This window comes from Protopterus annectens, chromosome 3.part1 (genome assembly GCF_019279795.1).
Source record: "Protopterus annectens isolate FY-2018-M chromosome 3.part1, PAN1.0, whole genome shotgun sequence".
NCBI classification, from domain to species: Eukaryota; Metazoa; Chordata; order Ceratodontiformes; family Protopteridae; genus Protopterus; species Protopterus annectens.
Genome location: NC_056732.1, coordinates 1,743,239,811 through 1,743,265,873, shown reverse-complemented (window position 1 = coordinate 1,743,265,873; position 26,063 = coordinate 1,743,239,811). Strand labels below are relative to the sequence as shown.

At 39.5% G+C, this 26,063-nt stretch overlaps 1 protein-coding gene across 2 annotated transcripts in view; it reads right to left on the bottom strand.

The window, feature by feature from the left end:
• ARHGEF37 (Rho guanine nucleotide exchange factor 37) overlaps nucleotides 1–26,063 on the bottom strand; it is a 1,079,989-nt gene that overhangs the window by 4,030 nt on the left and 1,049,896 nt on the right. The gene's annotated exons all lie outside the window — the stretch shown is intronic.

Here is a 26,063-nt window from a genome sequence, read left to right as displayed (position 1 = left end):
TCTAACCACTGCCTACTGCAGCATGCATACTAAGATGAATGTGTTTGAGAAGGATGGAGTATTATCTTTGCAGTGATTTACAGAAACATGTTATTCTCTGATTGAAGATTTCAGATCAAAGTAGAAAAACAATGAGTTATACAATGACTTCTCATTGCTATTCAAACGCAAGCCTGCTGATTTGACAGTCACCAGTGTGTCCATTGTAAACTGAGCACATGCCGTGACAAAAAATTGTTGTTAAACCAAAGAAGACTACGACCAGGATAAAGTTTAATATAACAAAAATGAAGTGCTTTCGTACTCTCAGGCACTTCATCAGACATGAATAAACAATTTATGCATCACATATATGCTACACAAAAGCAGTCTCATAAGTAATTAATTAAGCAACAGTAATGGCCTATGTTGTCCTAATTTTTCAGGTTTAACAACATTTTGTCTGAGACTGTGTTTATCCATATGCTTAGTGTTACTTCTACACCAGTAGAAAAAGTATGGCCCCAGCAGTACCACTGAGCAACCAGTTTCTACTGGCATATGCTGGGGGACAGCACAATATTAAAAAAACAGGCATGCTCTGCAAAACCTAATGAAACAGAAACATACCTCCACCCCACCTAATCTGCCACTACCACACCAGAACTATTCCCTTCATACATTATACTTACAATCCTGTGAATCCATAGCTACACCACTGAGCTTTCTTAAAAACTAAACTTTCATTCCCACTTTGACCCCCTGTTTCACCTTTTATTTCTCTGGCCACCCCAACTCTTTCCTCCTCATTTCCTTCTCGCCACTTTGTCTTACTTTACCATGTCTCCTTCCACTCCACCCACTATAACCGACACAACTGCCACTCTTTGCTATTGTCTGTCTATTCAATTATTCTTCATTCTTCTCTACACTCCACTTACTAGTCTTCTATTTTGTTCCACCAACTCGACCTCTATCATTCAGTTGCTGTACATGCACAAACTGCATACTTTTAATGATTTCTGCAAAGCATTAATGTTACATGTCTCTTTATATTGCCCTTTTTAGTGTTCCTAAACTTGCAATGTAACTTGGTATGGTTATGACATATGTGCATTATTTTTTGGCATTATTTTTTTTATCATGTTTTTGTGGAGCTTTGTCAATAGTTTTAATGATTTATCTACAAGGCATTAACGTTGTTAGTCACGTGTCTTTTTATCTTGCCCCTTTCTTTTTTATTTTAAACTTGCAATGTAACTCATCTTTTTTATCATGTGTTTATGGAGCTTTTCTCCTCAGCTCTCCACTGAAAATGGGCCCCCAGCTCAGTGGACTAACCCGGTTAACAAAGGACAAATAAATAAATAATAAATAAATAATACCTGGTTTTCCCTGTATTTCTCCACTGTCCCTCATAAAATGATAACTTTTTAAACATTAAAAATAAACCAGCAACAGACATTGCTTCTCCTGCACTGTGCTGATGTACTGTGTAAGCATGGGAATGTAAGTCCCATACACATGCACAGTACAACAGCCCACAGAAGATGGAAGAAGAGTTTAGTCTATAGAAAGACGTTATTTAAGACAGGTAAGCAATTTCTTTCTTAAGTGTTATTGTATAAAATCAATAATTCACTGCTGTCTGTTTGAGGGTATATCAGGAATTACCCACGGATGGTGTGGGGTTTAATCAGTCAGTCTTTGCCCTCGTGCTCAAACCACACCAACCTTGTGTAAATCCTGACATACCCACACACAGTCAGATATTATTGCTTAATGGTAGGGAGTATGTCTAGTCAAATTCAGAAAGTGATTCTTTATTGGTGATGCCCAAAAGCATGCTGTTTTCTTGAGTTGACAACTCAAATCCAATGTTCATCTTGATGGAGCTGGTACATCATGTGGATAAATTTGGGATCACATGGAGTATGAATGCAGCATATATTCCTGTCTCCTTCACTGATGAATCATTCATTAGCAAAGAGCTCTCAGATGGAAGAAACACCTGCCTTCTGAAACACAATAATAATTGAAAGAGTATTTCCCAAAACTTTGCTCTCTTTTACCCTAATCTAAATCCAAAAGTCTACAATGGCACTAGGTGTACCTAGCTGCTGGAAACCAAAGTGTTTATTCATTATAAAAAAGTATTATTTACATTATTATTGTCATTCTCCTCATAATCATTATTATCAGCCCCCCTGTTTCCCATTTTTATATTGGGTCAGGATGTTATATCACCAGTTGCCTTCTGTACCACTTCAAAGCTGCTGTCCTGCCTTCTTCATCATTTATGTTACCATTATCATCTGTATCACAATGTCATTTATTATTATTATAATTTTTGTTAATTATTTGACTGTATATTTGTTGTGGATTGCTACCCATTAAGCTTTCTAATCTCTTGATGTAGTATATACTGCAATAAGTAATGATCCCCCAGTAGTAGAAATGATTACTGTTAATTACTTAAAATATTAAATGCATGGGTTCACACTACATTCAAACTTTGTATTTGTTAAACAGGAATTCCAGGATCTGACTAACTTCTCTATTCTTCCTTCCACTTTTTTCTGCACTCATTCAGCCTAAGGGAACTATAAGCCATCTGGAACAGATCAACTTTTCCAGCAAACTGTAATTGGACCCAAAGATAGACATTCCTGAATGTAAAACTTACTGACTAAAATAAAACCATCAGGAATGGCAAACCACTTGTAAAAACCTTCTATTCTAAGATATTAAAATGTCATGTTTGCAAACATAATGGAACATCTAGTCTGGAGTGAATACCTGACCTAAAAATGTTTTTCAGTCCTGCCCATTATCATTACATAAAGTATTGGTGATACAGTTCTATGGCTCTTCTCTCTGACACCAACTGCAGCTACTGCAGCTAGCCATCTCCTTAAAAAGTGTGCAAGTATTTTCCCCTTTTTAAAGGCATAGATATCTAAAGGAATAAGGCACACAGACAGATATCAGTGCATAGCAAGACTGCGGAGCATATGTATTCACACTACGACTTCAAACTTCTGCTGCTCACAAAGTGAACAGTCACATCTTTGTGATGAAAAGAACTTTAAAACATAATGCTTCAAATTACTGTTTCCATGTTGTGGATTTTTTTTTTCATTACAAAAAGAAATTCATCAGCAGAGAAGGGAATAAAGTGTCCCAGATTACTAAGCCAATGTCTGCCTATCATAGTGTGGAACTACAGTTAAAAAAAAGCATGAATATTAGTAATTTCTTCATTTTGTTTTGTCTTGTTACTTTCAAGAAAATGGACACTATCTTCTGAATATGATTTCCTTCTACAGTCTAATGGCAAAAAGAATGAAATGTCTGGAGTGTTTCCCACCCAGAAGTTTTGGGTGCACCAAAACAAAAGTTTGAACTCTCTAACTCTGGGGATATTGAGTCTATGCATAAGTAAGACTGTTTTGATTGTACATCAGTTGCATCTGTTTCTGAAGAATTGCATTTATATGCATTTTATATAACTAATGTATGGACAACTGTAAATGGAGTAATACATTGTTTTTACACAACATCATGCAGGCTAGCATCCTTTTCATTTTAACTTGTTACAGTAGGTCTGGGAAAGAACAAACATATGTACTGAGCCATATCTATTTTTCCTTCATTTAGCTTATTAACAGTTTTAGTACTGACCTGTGGGAGTAGGGACCAAATCACTGCTTAAAAAATGTATTACTATTGTGCTATGTATTGTAAAGACACAACCCTCAGTGGCCGTGAATTCCTTACTTCCAGTAGCATTGGTAAGTTATTCCATTCTGCCAGTGTCACTCAATATCATAAAAAGCCATTCTCAAACAGCAAACACATTTTATATGTCTCCCCATCTGTTCTGAGATTTCCTCTACAGACTCTACCTCATTCACAGTGCCTGCATTTGCACTATAACCCCCCAGATACCAGATACAGTGAGCCAGTAATTACTCCAGTAGTATTCCATGTCAGTCCCTAAAATAAGTTTTTCTTTCTATAGAAAAAGGTCAGCTTCATTATGAGGAAAGGCCTCTCTGTCTACCATTTGTAATGAATGCATCACCCAAATGTTGGACCATTTACAATGACCTAAAGACTTTAATAATTCCTTAGTAACAATGTCTGGTAACTAGTATGAACGTTTAAAGTAAGTAAAGTAAAGACATTTTCCGCTATAAATCCCAAATGTGATTTCTTTATGATTACAAAAAAAAATCCATCTTCCCTTTCTTACCTACTCCAAATGCAGGCCATAATGCAGTTTTATGAATTAAATTATTTTAATATATTAAATTTATATTAAAGTCCAGTCTCTCCCCACACTCCCTCTAACATTACTTAGATCTCAAATCCGCTACTAGTTTCAACCCCCCCAAAAGGAAATTCTTTGCAAACATTTCCCTATCTACTCAAACATGAGAGGATTACCACTCACATTTTACTCTTTCCTATGAAACAATAATTGCCCAGTCCTTGGGGGCAAAAATCCTTCTAGTGTTGATCAAAGGTCTGGTAGTGACAAGCTCCTGAAGTGAAGAAATCAGTCTTTGGTATTTTGTTATCCTTATTAAACAGAATATTCTGTCATCATCATTTATTTATCTAACATTTGTTTACTGGGAAAGTCCGACTTGTAATGAGCCAGTTTTCAGTAGAGGCCCAGGGAGAAATGCTCCAGACACATGTCTTTGTAACATGGGAGGAAACCGCAGCACCCAGAGGAAACCCACACAAATGCAAGGAGGACATACAGACTCCACACAGAAAACACCCTCAGCTGAGAATTGGACCAGAGAACCTCTTTCTGTGAGGCAACAATACAAACTGGTGCACCACTTCACCGTCATCATCCTTGTTTCCCTTACGTTCATCAAACCTTTGTTTTACAGTCCCAGCAGAGCACTCCTTTACAAACAGTATTTACTACCTGGCATAGTACAGTACTCCAATTACATCCCAGTAGGCATTTCTTCTATTTTCTATGATAAGGAGTAGCAACATACACTATAATTCTATAGACATTTCAATAAACTGACACAACATACTGTTATTAATATTATGGTACCAAATGTTTAAAAGGGCTTTTAAGAATCCATGCCTCATGGGGTCATCACTAAGCAGTTGTCTTGTGCAAATTATTTTTACAGCCACTATGTGAATTTATATTGCAGACAAGAACTCATTCTAGCTGTCAGTATTGCCCATTAAGCTATCATATGATGTATACGCTGAAGGCTTAATCTGAAAATATTAAAAATGATTGAATTATGAAGCTGGATTGAATTTGGAGAATGCAGTCTAATAACCAAAGCAGTTCTCCATGTCTTCTTTCAAATATACTAGAATGTCACTTCTTCAATACAACAGTAGGGAAGTTGAGCATGGAAAACTGTACTGATGAACTATTCAGTAAACGTATACATGGTTGGAGGCTACTGTGAGAAAGATCCTCTTTTACTCCTGAAGTGCAATGGCTTCAGGAATTACAATATTTAGTAGGAAATACAATACCTGCAGACAGTCCCCAGATAAACGGTACAGAGAGTCTTAACCCATCCAAGACAAATTTCTTCTTTCACTGGTTGAATGCTATTCTCAGAGCCTGCCTTAAGTGAAACTGAACGTAGTAAAAAAGTAATTTGAAAGTAGTCTAACTCTCAACCTAAGCACTTAAAAAGCATCCTACAATCCAACACTTGCTCAGACCTAATAGCAAGCACTAATATACCTCGACACTTGATTAACCAGCAGGGCAAGGCTCATTATTCACCCCTCACCAACCAAGCGACTAAGCAGCTCACCCTACTATTCAGGCATGACCAAAGGGCAATTTCAGGTATACTCTCCAGACCAGCTGGTGAACCTGGGTATCCTGAGGCAATGTTACAACTGCCTCATGTACACAGACAACCCTCTGCTCCTACCACAAAACATTAAAATATGCGAGAGATGCAATTATATAGTTAAATTGGAGGCTAAGCTCTCTCCACCCAAGACTGGAACAGGCAGTCATGAGGAGAAGGTTAACACTTGCACCACACCTCCAGCCTCACATAGACCTACTAAACCAGCACTGGCAAAAAATACACATAAATACACAAAATCATACTCGGAGGCTCTAAATAAAAACCTGCAAAAGCATCACAGACCTCCAAAGCAGACACCCAAAAAACCTGCACCTCCTGTCACAAACCAGACAACACATAAAACACAAAATCAATGTGCCGCACAATCACAGCCCTTAAGGTGAAATAACATACCTAACACACAAGTAATAGGCGACTCTACAATCAGACACACTGACGTCCCACTCACTAGGCTGGGCAAGGAGAAGGTTACTGTTAGCTGTCTGTCTGGAGCCAGAATCCACCACATAACACAAGCACTCAGGTCACTCCAAAACAAGTACAAATATGACTCTGTCATTGTTCATGTTGGTGTGAATTACCTGAGACGTATCTCCCTGGACTACATGAAAAGAGACATGGAAGAGCTCTCTGATCATGTAGCCCAGGCGGGTATGACCCTGACCCTGAGTAGCATCCTGCCCTCACCAAGAATGATACCGCAGTATAAAGAAAAAAATATCAGTTTCAACAATTGGCTAAGCTTCTGGTGTCATTCAAAGGGGATCCAGTGTCTGTCAGCCTGGGATGGTATGCTCGACAAGCCTCGTTGCTTCACAAGATATGGCTTGCACCTGTCACCCCTAGGCTTTAGAATACTGGCTAAGGCTCTTGCTGCCCCCATAGTGCCTTTTTAGGCAAGGCATAAAAGTCAAACCCAACTCCATAAACAGCACAAATAAAAAAATGAGGGTTATGCTACTCAATGCCAGGAGTTTAAATCTCAAAATGCACGCGCTTGAAGAACTCCTCAGTATGGACAACACTGACATCTGTATAGTAACTGAAACCTGGTTCAAGGCTCCACAGAGCACCCCAGCACTACTGGGCTACAACTCATACCACACATTCCGGCCACAGAACATGGACTGAAACACAAAAGGAGGGGGTGTATCCATATTCATCAAGGATACCTACACCTCCAGGTTAGTGGCGCAGCATGATACCTCTGAGATCATCCATGTGCAACTAACATCAGGCAAATCTGCAGTGCAAATTGTGGCCTGCTACAGATCACCCCCCATGACTCAGAACCACCACTCCACCTTTCTTGAGACACTGGAAAACATGAAGGTCCTACCGAATACCCTGATATTGGGCAATTTCAATTACCCTACCATTAACTGGGAAAACTACTCAAGTACAAACTCCCAGGTCCAGCGCATCCTGGAATTTACCAACTCAAATGCCCTGGATCAGCTGGTAACCTCCCCTACCAGAGGTGAAAACATATTGGACCTGGTCATCACCAACATGGGTGACAGGTGTTCCACACCGAATGTCAACCTGTCACTGGTTAGATCATACCATAAACTAATCACTCTGGATGTCCACACCACACCACCACCTCCAACCAAGGAAACCACAGTGAAAAACTTTTCTATAGCAAACTTCACCTTACTTAAAACAGAGGTGGTAAGTTTCACAGCCCCCACGGTAAAGGGTAACAGTGTCTAAGATGCAGGAACCTTAACAAATGCACTCTATGAGCACCTACAAGGATGCATGGATCGTGCCATCCCTAGCAAAATCAAGACTCACTCCCCTAAGAGAAGGAAACCAGTCTGGTGGACCCCTGCCATAAACAGAATACAATAGAAGGAGGAAACTAGTTCAGAAAAAAAGCAAATCGCAAGAAGGAAAGACATCCCTGATTAGTATCAGTAAGAAACTAAGGTCCCTCATAAAATCCTCCAAGGTTAACTTTGAAAGAAAAATAGCCAAGTATTTGAAAGATAACCACAAAGCCTTCTTTAGCTATGTCAAGAATTTAAGTGGCAACTCACAGATGTGCTCTGAGCTAGTGCAAAATTGCACAAAATATACTGAACCCACTGATATTGCCAACATCCTGGCAGATAGATTCAGTGCAAACTTCACCCCCAAAAGGGCCCACAACATGACTGGAAAACTGTAGTGTCCTAGAAATCACAGACGCACAGGTGAAAACAGCCCTTTCAAAAGCAAAAAGTGTCAATGGGGCCAGATGGTGTCCCAGGCTGTGTCTTGCACGAACTACAGAACAAACTAACCCCCCACCTAAACACAGTTCAACCTCAGCCTCTCCACAGGCTACATGCTCATAGAATGATGCACAGCAATGGTTGTTCTGCTCCACAAAGGAGAGGCCACAACTGACCCTGATACCTATCACCCCATAAGCCTGACTAGCCTGGTCTGCAAGGCTATGGAGCACATCAACATGGAACTCATTAACAAAGACATTGGGAACCTCCAAACACTTGACCCAACCCAGTTCAGCTTTGTTAAGGGCAGATCATGCCTACTAAACCTGGTTGACTTCTTTGAGACAGTCACCAAGGTCATAGATGAGGGGAAGGTAGTTCACACAGCCTACCTTGACCTTGCCAAGGCTTTCGACACCATTCCCCACTCGGGAATTATAGAAAAACTCACCAGCCTGAACATAAACCCTACATCATGAGAGGGGTTGCCAACTTTCTTACAGGCAGAACTCACACAATAGGAATAACGGGCTCCAGGTCCGACTTTAAACCAGTCACAAGTGGTGTCCCACAAGGCTCAGTCCTGGGACCCCTACTGTTTGGCATATACTTCTCAGAAGTACAGGCAAACACAGGAGGACTATGGCTAACCAAGCTTGCTGATGACTGCAAACTGGGAGCCATAATTGACTCTCCGGCTGACACGGACATTCTCCAAAAGGGCCTTACTGAGATAGACACCTGGTGTCAAAGTCATGGTCTCAAGCTAAATGCCAAAAAATGCATAGTCATCCCGTTTGGGAAAAACAAAACATCCATGAATTACCACATAGGTGGCAGCCCCCTTAATACAGAAGAGGTAATAAGAGATCTGGGGACCCAGGTAGATAGTAATCTCACCTTTGACAATCATATTGCCAAAGTAGTTAGGAAATCCTTCTATGTAGCCCATCTAATTGCTAAAGGTTTCACATCTAGAAATAAAGAGGTTATAGTGCCCCTCTACTCATCACTCATCAGACCCATCATAGAGTACAATGCCCCATTTGGGATGTACCTCACAAGACACTTTCAACAGCTGGAAAGACCACAAAAGTACCTCACCAAGAAGATTACTTTCCTCAAACGTATGTCCTATGCAGCCTGACTGGAAAAAGTCCAGCTGTACTCAGTGACATATTGCTTACTCAGAGGTGATCTCTGCCTGACTTACCAAGCCATGTCCAACTCAGAATTGATGGACATGCTCCAACTAAAGAAATCCAAGTCACTGCGAGCCACTCACTCTAGTGAGCTAAACATCACCACAACAATAAATAGAACATGCTGGAGGGATAGATTTCTGTCACGGAGACTCCCCATGCTTTGGAACAAAATTCCTAACTTCATTAGGCAGAGCCCCTCACTAACAGTCTTCAAGAGAAACCTTGATGAGTGGATGGGTAACAGAAAATACACCCCTGGGATCACTTCATTGGCTCTTCGTGACAGAGGCTCAATTAATTAATCAATGGAGTGGCGAAAGCTGACACACTCTGGCTAGGCTTATAAATGCCCTTGGGAAGATAACCTAGTACCCACGTATGAACCTATGAACCTATGAATTATGATCATAGAAAGAAATGCATTTTGTTTGCAGGTGACAAAACAAAAAAGGCAACAAATGTAAGACAACAAATGTTTGTGAAGATTCATAAATCCTATGTGGGAATAGTATCCGCCTCCCTACAACCTCAAAAATACATGTTCTGTGTATCTCTTTGGTATAAGATTGTTAGACTAGGATGAAGCCATAAACCTAAAAGAACAAGCATAATATAGTAACATATCTTAACCTGTTTCCATCAAGCATAACAACATGACTGTCATACCTCTCAACCTGTACAGATTTTTCGCCTCATATTTTTAGTCTGTTCCTCATAAAAAAATGTGTTTTTTTGACAAATCAGTGGATTGATCTAAGGATTAAAGTCATTAAATAATACATGAATTTGAGTTTCAGACTTCATATCCTTCAGAAAATGCATTCTAACACAAATCCTGTTATTCTAGCAACTAAGTTTATAAAAGCAGTATTTAAAATGGGTCCCTATTTGTAGGCCTTATTCCCCCCATTAATCAGTCTTTGTCCAGATTTCTTGGGTTAAGAGGTTGAGAGGTATGATTACTAGTTCCCCCTCCCAAAAAAAAAATAAGTATACACATTGATTGATTGATTGTCAGCAAGGTGAAAACAATGACAGACTTAGTAATGTATTCTTAATTGCTGGTCCAAGCAAATTACTGCTGTTATCCAAGCTATAGTGACCTTCTATGGACAGCTGTAAGGTATGTCAGGAAAGTTAAAGAAATAAAAGTGCACACTGTCCACAGCCCACACATGCCATAGAGACATGCTGTGCACACATCTGAAAATGAAAGTAGTAATAGCCACACTGTCCACTTCCTACTTTTCAGTTTTGCATGATCATCAATATAGTTGCCATGTGAAGGCAAGTAGTTAAAAACTTCACAAGTGGATAGGCCAGATGTACTACACCTGGGCAATCAGTTTGCTGAGCTTTTTTAAATACCTGCAATTTGATGGAAATTACTACAAAGCCAGAACTTCTACCCCACAGGATGCCATTCTGTTAGGGGAGGTTTTGGACTTTTCTTCCTCATTAAGATAAATAAAAGTGGAAAAAAATAGATGAAGTCTAAAAAGCACCCCAAGCTGAAGGGTGCCGTAAGGTGTCACCTAGTTCAGTTATGCGTGAGGCCGCCCTGACAGCACTGAACAATTTTTGTTTGTTTGCTTCATTCAAAGTGGAACAGGAACTTCTGTTCACTTATTGCATTGTATTCTATAGATGTCAATATCTTCCATGTTTTAGATCCAGACTAGAATGCATGCCTTCCACCCAAGCATGACATAACATGCATACAGGATTTCAAGGATTCCTAGTGCTAACATTTCCCCATTGCTGGGCAGATATGTTTCCCTGCAGAAAACCTTCAACAATTAACTTTATGACTGAAACCGTACTTTTTAAAGTAAAACGACTTGTTTTATGTTGGGAAATTTTCTTTTCTTTTTTTTCTTTTTTTGACTGTCATATGACTTGTCTGTTATTTGAAAGACATTGCTTATTACTAAGAGCAGAACCTTTGTTTATTCTAATGTTCACTCTAACTTTTACAGACAAAAGTTTTATAAACTGTATTTAGTGGCTGGAACAAGCATATGCTGTGCATATGATGGTGTTTTGAAGATGAAAATACTACTTTTATATACTTACCTTTCACCAGCTGCTGCAGTCATTTTTTTCCTTCTTGGCTTTACCATGGAACAACTTACTGGTTCCTTAGCTCTTCTCTCTTCCAGTCACAAAAATTTCAAACAGCATTTGCCCCATCAGCAGGCTACTACTTTGCTTCAGCCCCAGACTGGTGACTCAGACCACTCCTTGATTTCCTCTACTGTAGTTCTTTCAGCCACCACAAAATGGGGGTTAGACATGTCTTCTATGGCTGCTGGAGTGTCCTTTGCAGACATAGGAGAACCTCTTTTGTCAGTCTCAGGGGAAGGAGTTAGACTGCTTCTGTGCCTAAGCGGACTGGGATGCTTGTTCCCCAGGGTGATGTCCCTGACAGGCTCAATCTGCTTATGTGAAGATTGCTGTCTAGAGCAGGCTTTGCTAGGACCATTCTCCAGGGGCTCTGGTCCTTCATCCTTCCTCCTCCAAACTTTATAAACTATGGTATTGTACCCATATAACTAAGGCTGCTGCAGCAATGGTCCTTATGACAAACACAGCATACTGGTATAAGTAAACCTACCATAACAGTAGATATTTGAATTATCACTGCTGCAATAGCCACTCCATCCTTCCCTCTACCCTGTAGTCGTTGCGTAATTTTTGTTGCCAGGTGTAAATATTGATTTTTATTTACCTAGAATTGTCCTTTTTCAGGGTTCTAGTCTCCGTCTGTCAGTTGGTATGAGAGCACCAAATGGCTTGGCACCCAGAGCACTGATTTCTGTATGGGTATGTGGAAGGTGCCTTTAAGCATTTGAACCTGGCTGACTGTTATATCCAGAAAGGATATAATTCATATAGCTAAGGCTACTGCAGCAGTGCTCATTACTTATACAACTGTACTTTCTGACAGTGCCTTAAAAACCAAACATAGATCACCTTTCAAAAGCATACATGTGCATGTATTCATACTTAATCATTGTTGAATGACACTAATACCAATGTGTATAACGTCGACACAAAGTCATTGATATTTTTTATACTGACACACATCAATCTCAGCACATGCAAAAATGTTACAACAAAATGCAAAATAAAATATTGTTTTGTTTTTGTAGGAGTAAGCCCCTCTGCACCCCTTATCCCCTGCTAATTATATATTCTAATTTCAAGATCGTACAATTCTCAGGGTAAAAGCAATTTCCCTATCCCCAGTAATCACCCAATCTGCTGTCAAGCAAACTGTGTCAACTAAACAGATGTAAACCAAAGCACCATTCAACAAAAGTAGCAGAACTACTTATATATGTATGGCTGCAATGTAATGGGGGTGTGGGGGGTGTAGCCCCCCCACATATTATAAACATTTTAAACTATACTAAATGATACTTACAAGTGCAATAAATAACTGTTACCAAAAGAGAATATATAACCAAGATATGTGGGGGCTGACCCCACACCCCAATGTGGGGTGCCCCACCCTTACTTTATATACTAACTCCAGGGTTGCACTACAGTGGGGGAAAAGGCCATTTATGACTTTCAACTAAATGAGTTTCAGTCAAATGAGTTTTCAGTGAAGTGAGCCTTCAGTGAAGTGGTCCTAGTAATTTCATTTTCAATCAAGTGAGTTTTCAATCAACTGTAGTAGCCCCATATATATATATATATATATATATATATATATATATATATATATATATATATACATACATACATATATATATATATATATACATATGTATATGTATACCGCTGCTTCAGATCTTCCATTAGACAGTGTAGTGATCACAACAGCCCAGTAATGTAGCCATATTCAGTCATGCCTGACACATTGATGTAACAGAGTTCCCACCACTCTGAGCTTGCATTGTATCAGATAACTTTGTGCAAATAATTCCATCTCTGCAGTCATGGCAAAAGTTGCTCAATGGATCACTCTTTGCCATGACTGTAGCTCTGGGAAGACATCACATTGCATCACACCTACCTGTGTCATAACACCAGTTTATAGAGTTCATGGAAATACCTTGCAATGTGCTGTAGGCTATTATGTACAATGGCTTGTCTTATCAAACAATAATGTGTACACAAATGACTGCACTTTGAGAATATAGAAGGTCCACTGGAAGCCTTGTTCTCCTCTTTTTCATAGTAAAATGTGCTTTATAGTAATCTATGCTTAGATTAAAACAATGCTGCTTATTGGCACAATGATGTGAATAATTCAGATATCTCAGCAACATGAAGATGCATAAGGCCAGATTCATGAACACCTACACTAAGTGTACACTGTTCTGAGTGAACAGACAACACAAGCATAATTCCTACCTTCTTCCTCCTACTTTTAGTTTACCTACTGATTTTCTTGCAGCCTTAAATATTAAGGGGATTCATAAAGGTTACCACAGAGTACAGAGAATGTGTGCACTTAGTATAATCTGAGTGAATAGACAACAAATAAAATGTGCTATGAATGTCCTTGAATACAGATCCTGTACACTTAGTGTAGGTGTTCATGAATCTGGCCCATGATTTAACACTTGATATATAAACCTGCAATAGTATAGCATTATGTAAAAAATAAGAAAAAGAAAAAAAGAAACTGCATGTCAACTCATCTTACTAGATAAGAAAGTTGCCACTTAGGTATCCATCACAGTGTTTTGCAGTGACAGGTCAATTTTAGCCGCATAATTTTCACTTCAAGGTTAAATATTTAATGTTGCATTACAATGCAAGACATAGACCTGCAAATCTGAACACTACAAGCTACCGTTTCAGTGTCCATTCATCTTAATTGTTCTCCAGGACTATTGAATCAGTGCATGGTTACTGTAGGTAATGTTTCTTCTCACTTGCTCTAACATTAGAATGATTTTGTTTCATGAGCTACACTAATGTCTGGACGCTGTACAAAATGTATGCACATCCCATTTATAGGGTTGCTTGCCAATTCTTAAACTGGCAAAAGACTGTTGTCAGGTTGCCATCAATGGAATCTCTGTACCACTGTGCCCCTCCCCTTTTGGCAGCACCATTTTATCTGTAACGGAGGTAGCAGTTCTTTTCAGTTATCATTAATTTACATATATTCTCAGGGTGTCTTTGAATGAATAAAATGCACAGGGCTCTGTGACTTAAAGTTTGAACTATGAGGATAGTACACACATTTAGAAAGCCTTCATTCTTTACCTGGTACTCTTTCAAGCTATCATTACCAGATTTTAATATATTTAAAATAATGCTATAATGTGGCAAACTCCTGTTTAGGTATGGAGGTCAAGTGAATGTGAACCCTTTGTGTTCTGGATATAGGAGTTCGTGGAACGTTTTTTTTTTTTTTTTCATATGGAAAACCTGGAAGAAACATTTATTGTACATTCAAAACTTTTCTTTTCAGAAAGTTGTACATTGAACACTTTAACTCTCCAGATAGAAGCAAAAGCTGCATGTGTGTTTCTGTGTATTGTGGTATGATCTTAAGTCTGAAAAGCTCTACTTACCTGGGGTCCCTTAACTACATGTCTGCTCATTACAACTAAATGGAATGAAGGAAGTTTTTTGAATGTCATCTGGGGTTGCTATTTCAGTATGTGGGAGAACATGTAAAAAGAAGGTACACTACATGTGTGGGGTTCTACTACATGCGTATTCCCAAAAAGAACCACAATAATTCAATCAGGACTTTACAGGATGGAATATGTAACTTAATAAGTTATGGTCTACACTGTTCATTGGTTCCTATAGATATGTGTCTCCTATACAGTGTTTCTTTTTCAAATTATTGTAGAAGTCTACTGCATGCATATAAAGAACCTAAGAAAAAAAATTCCTAGAAAAAGTCACGGTATAACATACTTGAGAGTAGAGTTGCTTGAAAAAGTCATAGCTATTTTAATTTAAATGTCTATGTTCTCAGGGTCTCTGTTCAGAAAATGTTATTAGAATACTACTGTAACAGCTGACTGGTTATGTATATGTTGCAGATTTTGTTTTTCCTGCACTGTGATGAGCACACCTTTACCATGCAGTAAGAATGTTCCACTTTGTAAATTACAAATAAGTCCATTTGTGTATTTAAAAATGCAGAATTATATGAAATGAACCACTTATTTTAAGCTGTGCCTTCACTAATTTCCACAGATTTATAACTTGAATACATTTACTCCAGAAGTTACAGATTTAGATATACTGAATAATTATTTTACACAAATTTCATATTTGGACATTTCCATCAGAAATTTTAGTTACAATATGTGGCAGTTCTGAAATCTTGCCAACTAAATTAACATCATTAGCTTACCAGTGTCCCAAAGACTCCCCCCATCTGTGGAATAGACTCTCTCTCCATGTCAAGTAGAGTACCTCACTAGCCCTCTTTAAGAAGAGTCTGGACTACTGGATGGGAAACAGGAAATATACCCCTGGGATCCCACCTGTGTCCCTGCTGGACAGGGGAAACAGGTGCTGACTTTTGCGTGAACATGGGTGAAATTCTTGGCTAGACGTATAAGGACCTCCGGGCCAATAGTCTACTATTGTTCTATGAACCAACTACCAAAGTGCCATGTCAATTGTGAAGCTGTTAAAATGAATAATTTATGTCTGCCAGGCACATTTAGTAGCTTTTCTTAGCCTGGTGACTCTACTGCACTTGTAATGTAGTCATTATCTCCTTTTACTGTCCAATCCCAATATACCTTTTAAACATCATTCATTAGACCTATAGAGTACACATAATTTTACAAGTTCTGTGCAATGTTCACTTTCTGACTTGACTTTCTTCTATCTAACAGTGTATAGCAATTATTTACTTGTTTGTTAACTTCCTGTGTTTCTTTCCTTTCTTATTTAATTCTGCCTGTTTTATCATTAGCCTATATCTGCACTCGTACTAAACCCCTTTGAAAGTGTTATATGCCAACTATCTGTACTATTTATTATATGGATATTATCATTCTTATGCAGCCTTTTTAATACTGTTTTCCTGCACAAGTGATCATTTGTAGTCCCTTTTTATTTGTAAGTGTGTGTGTGTGTGTGTGTGTGTGTGTGTGTGTGTGTGTGTGTGTGTGTGTGTATGCACATGCGTGTGTTCAGATTCAGCTGGAGCAGTTGAGTCTGTCCCACATTTTTTATTTTTGTTTATACGTTTCTCTGTTTTCCAGTTTCTTTTCATGGGATCAGCAGAATAGCATAAACTTTAGTAGCCATGTATAGCACAAGTATGCAAGTGTATTTTTGTGTGTATACATTACACACACACACACACACACACACACACACACACACACACACACACACACATAGATATATGGACACAGTCTACTTGTTTGGATGGCATTCTGTGATGAGTAAACTCTTTGAACAAAATTTATTTTGAATAGAATAAGTAGGAGACTGGTATTTTTCCATGATCACACAAATACTCATGCACACGTACAAACTAGAGAGCGAGACACACACAAACAGCATATGCACGCACACACACACACTGCCATTCATCCTGAATAAGTAAGAAGAGTATCAGGACTCTACCATCTTATGACAATTAACGCTGCATTTCTTAATCAGTTGTACTGCCTGTTACTTGTGGTGTCTTAAGGACAGAACATAATTTCAGAATACAAATGTGCATATGCCCTAATAACTGCATAGTAATACAGCTTGATGTGTTGTTAATACCATGGTAATACAGTTGAATACTTTGCCAGTTACATACTAGTAGAAAATGTGGGAGAAGGGACAGAGGAAGCCTTGTTCTTCTCCTTACAGATTTTTTTTTTTTTTTTTTGCTACTTCAGCTACTAAAATAACTGTAGGCACATATGCAGTGGCCTGGAGGCAATGCAAACTTTATCACTTTACTAGCTTCCAGTGTCATGCTTTCACACACCTGCACTCAGAAAATAAGATAGCTTTTAATCCCACCCCATTAGAAATAAATACTTTAAGTCACACATTCAGTCCTCCTTTCTGACTATTATATACAGTAACATCGGATAGTAAATATATTTGACTAGCATAGCCTGAGGTTATTCTTAGTATTACATATCACTGTTCGGGGATGGTCATCAATCTGCATTATGTGCATCTGTGGATAGTAATAAAGCTAAAGGTTTCAGCAGTCTATCAAATGACCCAAGATTAGAGATATGTAAAATATTTGTATTTCTGTTAGAATTAATTTTGTTATATGAATAAACTCTTCAAAGGGAGACAAAGAGACAGGGTTAATGAGAGAACAGAGGTAAAAAAAAACTTAAAATTAAAGCTACATCAGTGTTACAGATAATTATGAACAGGTCTCCAATCATAACAGGCTTGTGTCAGGCATGGATGGCAAGAAATTAATCTCAAGAGTGAAGCTCTCAAGATAAATTATGACTTACATGGCACGATCACATAATGCATTGGGTTATGCTCACAGAAAACCATAATTCTCTGGAGTGCACAGTGATTTAACTGCTGCCATATACAACAGTAATGGCCTCTGGCTGACTTAATCTGCAGATGATTGCAAATTAGGAGCTGTCATTGGATCTCCCACTGACAGAAATGCTCTCCAGGAAGGGCTGCCACAGACAAACAAATGGTGGACTAAAACTAAATGCCAAGACATGCATAATAGTATCCTTTGGGAAGTTATCTATCTCTGGTAACTATCATAGTGACAAAACACCCTTAAGAGCTGATACAGTAGTCAGGGACTTGGGGACACACATAGATAGTAATCTAGCCTTTGACCATCACGTGTCTATTGGTGAGGAAATCATTTTATGTTGCACGACTTATAAACCAAGGTATGGCATCTAGGTCCAAGGATGTCATTGTTCCATTGGATTTGGCATTCATCAGACCTATCACTGAGTGCAATGCCCCCTTTTGTATGTACCTAACCAGGCATATCCAACAATTGGAACGTCCACAGAGGTTTCTCACAAAAAAGAATACAAGGCATAAGTAGCATGTTCTATGCAAACCACCTCAAGGTCCTAGCCCTGAATTCTGTCTCCTACAGGCTGTTGAGGGGAGATCCATGCCTGGCATACAAGGCATTGTCAGGCCCCACCCTGACAGATCTTCTGCATATCCACAAAACAAACAGCACCAGAACTACCCATTCTAAAGACTTAAACCTTGCCTATGATATAAATAGGACCTGCTGGAAAGGCAGGCATGTATTCCAGAGCAGAGTTCCTCCATAACCCAATTCAAGTGTAACTTGGACAACTGGATGGGGGAAAGGAAATTCATCCCTGGTTAGGTACCTGTGTCTCTGACACAGAGAACCTGTAAGTGATTTACCTCTAAGACCCCTGCTTGTAAATGTTCCACCCCCCCATACCCCTGCTTAAACTTACCAAGGGTACCAGAACTTGTCAGATAGTTGGAATGCGTGGCTCGGCTTAAAAAGACCTTTGTGTCCATTAGACCACCACAGAAGAGCAGCAAAAAGTACAAAGAGGATTAAGTGATAATTCAATAAAGGTGTTTGAAATAAACTGATAAACACTTCATCCATCTGTATTAAGTGTTTAATAGTTTTTAAAGCATTTTATACTTCACTCTGCTTTTCTATAGTGACCTCATCAGTGGCGTACCTAGCATATTTGACACCTGAAGCATTAAGTTTTTTTAACACCACAGAGAGAGAGTAATGACTGCATCTTTCATGCAAATGCACAACAGTCACATAAAGACAGACTATAAGCTAAGCAAACAATATGAGAGTAGTTTGCAGACCAAACATTAAGCAAATTCAAGAACATTCTATAAACATGGGGACAATTTCTAATGTATTTCATACAATATTCCAATTTATTTTATATGAATGCACACAAGTAGTTAATGCCTGCCTTTAAACTGAGCATCAGTTATTTCATCAACAACAGAGCTAGCCACCCCCTCCCAAGAAAAAAAGCATAAATATTCCAATTTATTTCTCACAAATGCGCACTAGCCAGCCCTTAATACCAGATTTTAAGTTGAGCAAATGAAGAGTATAAGTTCCCATTGCACAGGTAGCTACACCCCACCCCGCAAACCAAAAAAAAAAATATTTTTATTTCATACAAATACATACTAGCCAGCCTTTAAAATAATATGAAAAAGACAAAGTTACTGCTAACCCTCTCAAAAAACATAAATATTCATATTTATTCACATATTAGCACCTAAGTGTGGAATTTAAACTGACCAAGCGAAAAGGACAAGTTACATTTATCCACACCATAGCTGGCCAACCCCCGTAAGAAAAAAGGATTAAAAATATTCCAATTTATTAAAACAAATATTCACCTCCCAACCTTATTGACATAATTTAAGCTGAGCGAATGAAAGGGCAATTTACTTTAAGCCATAGCCCAGCTAGTTACCACCCCCTCCCCACCAAAACAAAAAGAGGGCAGAAGAGTACAATGAAAAAAAGAACAAAAATATCCAATTTCAAAATATTTAAAGAAATGTGCATGCACACACACATATAGACACACACAAGGTACATGCACATACACATACACACACACAAGGTACATGCACACACACATACACACACACACACACACACACACACACACACACACACACACACACACACACACACACAAGTTACATGCACACACACACACACACACACACACATATACACACATACATGCACACACACATATACACACATACATGCACACACACATATACACACATACATGCACACACACATATACACACACACACACACACACACACACACACACACACACACACACACACACATAAGACAGACTTTAAAATATTCAGACCCCTCTCCTTCTCCAAAAATAAGACAGAAAATGTAGTCATATTCACATTAAAAAATGCTTAATTTCAGTCCAGTAGTTCATAATGGTCGATTCATTTACTGTGATTAATCCAGTTCACTGAGTTCCATTAAACAAAAAAAATACTTTTCCTCTGCAGAACTCTGTACTGTATTGTATTACTTTGCAACTAGTGGGCTGCTGTTAATTTTAAAAATAACCGCGGTTCTCCCCAGTCTTATCTGTAGTTCCTACTGAGTGTCCCCCAATCCTGCACCACATTTTCATACATGGACGCTTAGATGCACAGATAAACACAAGAGGAAGAAGCAAAGTATTTACTTCAGAAACAGATCATGGTCAAATGGGGTCCTAGGCAGGGTAAGGGATTGGGCCCTCCACCCCCCACCCCCAGAGCCAGTCCATTGTCCCATTACTTAGCTATTTCTCCCCGGTTGCCACAAACACTGATCAAACCTCTTAGTATGTATATTATTTTCTTCTTTACTTCTACAATATTTACATTTATTTGGATTTAATTTAAAACGTTTATTTCAAAATGTTATAGCACAAACATCAATAGACATTTGCTATACAAAATGTACAGTGTCACAATGAAAGCAAACTTAGATTTAACAGTAAACTTCTCTGCTATTGAAACTCACATTCAATGAAATGGCATTGAAACCCACATTCAAAGAAAATGCATGTAGCCACTGGCAGATAAAGTTTACTTTTGGGATGTTTTCAAACCATAGACCCCTTGCACACATATCCAGGATACTGTATGCATGCATTAATTAATATTCTTTGTATAATACAGCACCACCTACTAGAGTGTGTTTTAAATTTGTAGTTTTGAACATTTTTCCAGTAAGCAATGAAAGTTATGACCCAATAATGGCAAAATTGCCCATTTCAGAACATTTCAACTATAAAAGGCTAAACTGCTGTCATTACATCCACAAATGCCACTTAATAATACAAAATCTCTGCAGAAGTACGTCATCCCAATAATTCCACATTAAACAAATCTGTAACTAATGAAGAAGTTGCTGCTAGTAAACAACTTTATATTTTAGTGTTTCATCTCCAAATCCAGTACCTGCTGATTTGAAGAATAAATTGCCTATGTTACAATAAAAAAAAATTGGTAAGCTGGTAATACTGCAATACGGATGGCAAACAGAAACAGGTTCAGTTACTAGGCATCTCATCCAAAGGAGGACACACTCAGGACTGCAGCACCCCTCCTCCTTAAAGTACAACACAGTATTAGCAAGACATTTGCATGCTGTAGGAGTAGAACAGACAGCCTTCTGCATCAAAAAGCAAGTATGCTCCCTCTTATGCTATGATCAATTGCTAAACAAAACAGATGCACTTTGTAGACCATCTCTTTATTAGACTTCATTTTACATTTCATTGTTCTGGAATTTACCTGATAATACTACCTGTTGTATTTGAAAATAAGTCTAGTAAAGTAGTATTACATCATGCTTGTAATGCTTCTACTTTTAGTCAATATTTAATTAATATAGCCGTACTCAAGGAAATAAGTGCAAAACTGATTTATTTTTAAACTAAATCATATTCTGCCCATTTTGGTTTATTAATTAAGTTTTGCCTGGTATTATGTGCAAACAAATCAATTAAACAATAGTACTGGGTGCCATCAACACACTCCCTCTCGCTCAGTTTTTAACACAATGGACTTGGGAGAAGATGTGCCAAAATTATCTGTTTTTAAATTAAAGCTGATTTTTCCCCTTCTGTTTTATTTAAGTACTTTTTGTCCATTATGCATAACATTTCTTCTAGACTGATATATGATGGATTATTTATACACTACTTCTAGGACCAAAAAATGAACAGTAGTGTTATATGTGTGCATAAATTATATTCCTCTAGCAAACTAACCCTGTCAAACCTTCCCACCAAAGAATTTCATAAACAATTACCAGAAACTGATATTCTCTGTGACAGGAACAATATAGCTAGCCTGCAAGAGAAGGTAACACAGTGGATGAAACAAAGGACTTGGGTACATCAAACACAGTCATGATAACCAAATCTAAACCATTCACTTCTCAGCCTGGCACTTGCTCAAAACTCATAGCAAGCACTAATAAACCTTAGCACTAGACCCCCCCTATACTGTAGAGAAGGACAAGGCTCTCTATTCGACCTTACCAGCTAATCAGTAAAACAGTTCACTGTACCTACCCAGACATGTCCAAAGGGTAGTTTCAGGTGTACACTCCGGTCCAACTGGTGAATCTGGGCATTTTGAGGCAATGTTACAACTGCCTCATGTACACAGACAACCCTCTCCTCCTACCATTAAACACTAATGCATGCGAGAGATGCAATTATACAGCCAAACTGGAGGCTAGGCTCTCTCAATCCAAGAATGGCCCAGACAGTCAAGAGAAGAAGGGAACTACTTGCATCACACCACCAGTCTCACATAGATCTATGAAACCAGCACTGGCAAAAAACACACAGAAATACAGAAAAACATACCTGGAGGCTCTAAATAAAAATCTGCAAAAGCAACAGAGACCTCCAAAGCAGACACACAAGCAACCTCCACCCTCCAACACAAACCATGAAACACATATTTCACAAAACCAGTGTGCCACTCAATCACAGCCCTTAAGCCAAAATAACATACCCAACACACTAGTAATAGGTGACTCTATAGCCAGGCATGCTGATGTCCCACTCACTAGGCTGAACAAGGAGAAGGTTACTGTTAGCTGCCTGTCAGGTGCAAGGATCCGCCACATAACACAAGCACTCAGGTCACTCCAGAACAAGTACAAATATGACTCTGTCATTGTCCATGTTGGTGTGAATGACCTGAGACGTACCTCCCTGGACTACATGAAAAGAGATATGGAAGAGCACTCTGATCATGTAGCCCAGGCCGGTATGACCCTGACCTTGGGTAGCATCCTGCCTCACCAAGAATGATACCATGGTATAAAGAAAAAAATATCAATTTCAACAATTGGCTAAGCTTCTGGTGTCATTCAAAGGGGATCCAGTGTCTGTCAGCCTGTGATGACATGCTCGACAAGCCACGCTGCTTCACTAGAGACAGCATGCACCTGTCACCCTTATGCTTTCAAATACTGGCCAAGGCTCTTGCCACCCCCATAGTGCCTTTTTTAGGCAAGCCTCAAAAGACAAACCCACTGCAGTAAATAGCACAAGTCTAAACCTCAAAATGCACGCACTCAAGGCACTCCTCAGTATGGAGAAAATTGATATATGTGCAGTAACAGAAACCTGATTTAAGGCTCCAGAGAGCACCCCAGTGCTACCAGGCTACAACTCATACCATAGATTTTGGGCACAAAATCCGGACCGAAATTCAAAAGGCGGGGCGTATACATATTCATCAAGGATACCCACACCTCCAGGTTAGTGGCATAGCATGATACTTCAGAGATCATCCACGTGCAACTAACAATGGGCAAAACTGCAGTTCAAATTGTAGCCTGCTACAGATCACCCACCATGTCCCAGGACCCCCATTCTGCATTTCTGGAAACATAAAGGTCCTACCAAACAACCTGATATTGGGTGATTTCAATTACCCAAACATTAATTGGGAGAACTACTCTAGTACTAACACCCTTGCCCAACATTTCCTAGAATTTATAAACTCAAACGCCCTGGATCCCACCAGAGGTGACAACATATTGGACCTGGTCATCATGGGTGACCAGTGTTCCACACCAGAGGTCACCCCTCGCTGGTTAGATCTGACCACAAACTAATCACTTTGGATATCCACATTCCGCCTCCACCCCCGGGTCAAAGAAACCACCGTGAAAAACATTTCAAAAGAAAACTTCACTTTACTTAAGACCAAGGTGGAAAGTTTCAAAGCCCTCATGCTAAAGGATAACGCTGCTCAAGCTGCAAAATCCTTTACTAATGCACTCTATGGGCACCTACAAGAATGCATGGATCATGCTATCCAAGCAAAACCAAGACTCTCTCCTCCAAGGAAAGGAAACCAGTCTGATGGACCCCTGCCATAAACAAGCTATACAATAGAAGGAGGAAACTAGTACAGAAAAGTGTAAAATCCCAAGAAGGTAAGACATCCCTGATCAGTATCAGCAAGAAAATACAATCCCTCATAAAATCATCCAAGGCTAGCTTCGAAAGAAAAATTTCCAAGGACTCCAAAGATAACCATAAGGCATTCTTTAGCTATATCAATAATCTAAGTGGCAATTCTCAGATCTGCTTGGAGTTAGTGCAGAATGGCACAAAATACACTGAACCGACCGATATCACCAACATCCTGGCAGACAGGTTCAGTGAAAACTTCACCCCCCTCTCACCCCAAAAAGGGTCCATAAGCATACCAGAAGAATGTAGTGCCTCTGAAATCACAGACACTCAGGTTAAAACAGCCCTCTCCAAAGCCAAAAACACAGCATCAATGGGACTGGATGGTGTCCCAGGCTGTGTCCTACATGAGCTCAAAGATGAACTAACCCCTCACCTAAACACACTGTTCAAACTAAGCCTCTCCACAGGCTACATGCCCATAGAGTGGCACACAGCAACGGTTATTCCGCTCCACAAAGGTGGAACCACAGCTGACCCCGGGAACTATTGCCCTATAAGCCTGACTAGCTTGGTCTGCAAGGCTAAGGAGTGCATCATCATGGATCTCATTAACAGAGACATTGGGAACCTCCAAATACTGGACCCTACCCAGTTCAGCTTTGTTAAGGACAGTTCATGCCTCCTAAACCTGGTGGACTTCTTTGAGACAGTTACCAAAGCTATAGATGAGGGAAGGGTGGTCCACACAGCCTACCTAGACCTCGCAAAGGCCTTTGATGCCATTCCCCATTCTGGTATTATAGACAAGCTCACCAGTGTGAACATAAACCCCTATGTCATGAGATGGGTTGCCAACTAGCTCATGGACAGAACCCACATGGTAAGAGTTGCAGGAACTAGGTCTGAGTCTAAACCAGTTACAAGTGGCATTCCCCAGGGCTCAGTCCTAGGACCCCTTCTGTTCACATATACTTCTCAGAGGTACAGGCAAGCACAGGAGGTCTATGGCTGGCCAAGTTCGCAGACGACTGCAAACTAGGGGCTATAACTGACTCTCCGGCTGACACAGACATCCTCCAAAAGGGTCTCATGGAGACAGATACCTGGTGTCAAAACATTGGCCTCAAGCTAAATGCCAAAAAGTGCATAGTCATCCCCTTTGGAAAAAACAAAGTACTCACAAACTACCACATAGGTGGTAGCCCCCTAAATACGGAAGATGTAATAAGGGATCTGGGAACCCATGTAGATGGTAATCTCTCCTTTGATAATCACATTGCCGAAAATCCTTCTATGTGGCCCACCTAATCACAAAAGGGTTTGCATCCAGGAAAAAAGAGGTCATTGTGCCCCTCTACTTATCACTCATCAGAACCATCATAGAGTACAATGCCCCATTTGGGATGTAACTTACAAGACACCTGCAACAGCTGGAAAGACCACAGAAGTACTTCACCAAGAGGATCACTGGCCTCAAACAGATGCCCTATGCAGCTCGACTGAAGAAACTCCAGTTGTACTCGGTTGCATACCACCTACTCAGAGGTGATATATGCCTGACATACAAGGCCATGTCCAACCCAGAATTGATGGACATGCTCCTTTTACCTAGTCATCACTAAACTATTCCACGTGATTGTGTTTCAACTCTTTATTCATTTTCTAAGCCATATGTTCTAGGGATCTAAACCTCACCACAATAATAAATAGGACATGCTGGAAGGACAGATCCCTGTCCCAGCGACTTCCCATGCTCTGGAACAAGATTCCAATCTACATTAGGCAGAGCTCCTCGCTAACAATCTTCAGGAGAAACCTCGACGAGTG